The sequence below is a fragment of the Dama dama genome, chromosome 17, assembly GCF_033118175.1.
Source record: "Dama dama isolate Ldn47 chromosome 17, ASM3311817v1, whole genome shotgun sequence".
Taxonomy (NCBI): domain Eukaryota; kingdom Metazoa; phylum Chordata; class Mammalia; order Artiodactyla; family Cervidae; genus Dama; species Dama dama.
This window is the reverse complement of record NC_083697.1, coordinates 42874565-42876106: the sequence shown is the minus strand read 5'-3', so window position 1 is coordinate 42876106 and position 1542 is coordinate 42874565. Positions and strand designations below refer to the sequence as shown.

At 49.3% G+C, this 1542-nt stretch overlaps 1 non-coding gene across 1 annotated transcript; it reads left to right on the top strand.

Annotated features, from left to right (window-relative positions):
• The first annotated feature begins 1195 nt into the window (after positions 1 to 1195).
• Positions 1196 to 1267, top strand: TRNAA-CGC (transfer RNA alanine (anticodon CGC)). The gene has a single exon. It is a non-coding gene; the product is annotated as a tRNA-Ala (tRNA).
• The last annotated feature ends 275 nt before the right edge of the window (positions 1268 to 1542 follow it).

The following is a 1542-nucleotide window of genomic DNA, read 5'->3' as shown; positions in this document are numbered from 1 at the left end:
CTTGGTCTTCCCTCTGTGTGTTTGTGTCCTAATCTCTTCTTCTTTTAAGGACATCAGGTATATTGCATTAGTGCATGTGTGTGTGCTAAGTAAGTCACTTCAGCCATGTCAGACTCTTTGTGACTCTTTGGACTGTAGCCTGCCAGTCTCCTCTGGCCATGGGATTCTCCAGGCAAGAATACTGGAGTGCCAGGCCCTCCTCCAGGGGATCTTCCCGACCCGGGGATCAAACCCGTCTCCTGCATTGCAGGCACCTGGGAAGCCCAGTGAAGCTTAGGGGCCACCCTAATGACCTCATTTTAACTTAATTACCTCCTTAAAGACCTGTTTCCATGTGCAGTCACATTCTGAGATCTTGAGGGTCAGGACTTCAACCTAAGAAATTTGGGAGGGGGCGCAATTCAGCCGCTAACAACCCTGTTACTGTTCTGAACTGGCTGAGGGATGCCTCCCTCAGCCCTACACTGTACAACACATTCCCACCTGGATGCTCTGCTCCAATTCACCATCCACAGAGATCAATCCAATACACAAGCCTGATTGTGTAAGTTGCTTTGCTTCTAATCCTTCACCCGAGCCCCATTCCTTGAGAAGACAAGGGGAGACCTGGCCCTACCTTTCTCACCTGCCTCTTCTCGCCACACCTCTTGTCTGGCACTCAGCCTCCACTGATGCTAAAATGTTTCATGACCAGGCCATGTTGCTTCATGCCTCGATGCCTTGGCTTATATTTATGCCCCCACCCAAGACCTTTTTCTTCATCTGCCTGCCTCTTCCTCATTCTTCAAAATGTACAGAAAATGGGAGCTTCTCCTGGTTCTTGCCGGCTGATCAAAGCTCTGGCCCTCCGAGTGACCTGCAGGCATGAGCACATCTTGGTGCCTTATGAATGACTGAGTAGGGGAAGATCCCTATCATTCACTGTGGAGACAGTTTGTTCAGGAAATGATGATCCAGGTCTGACACCTGGAACTCGCCTCTCCAAGGAGTTCTCCCTGGCACAGCAGGCCCTGGACCAGGTGACTTGTATGAGCCCCTGGGCAAGTGAAGCTTCTTCATGGTTTTACACAGACACCCCAGGTTCTTCCCAATTTATGGTTGGTTACATATGTATTTCTATTTTACATACATTTTAACTTAGACTCATACCTGTGAGGTTGGTACTCATTTGTGGAGATGTCAATTTTTATTACCAGGGGATGTAGCTCAGTGGTAGAGCGTATGCTTCGCATGTATGAGGCCCCGGGTTCAATCCCCGGCATCTCCATGTGGGTCTGTTTGGGCTTCTCTGATGGCTCAGACGGCAGGAGACCTGGGTCTCCTAATTTATATTTCCTTTTCCCCAACCCTTTCTCTTTGCCCATTCTGGCTGATCTCAGGCTCCACATCTCGAGGCTTCAGTGGGGGATCGAGACAATGTGGAACACCAGTGGGCTCTCATGGTGGCTTTACTGTCCAGTGATTTTCCAGGCTGTAAATCATGCCCAATATGCCTGATCAATCAGAGAAATGTCTCTGCCTTCACATTTTAACCAACTCCTG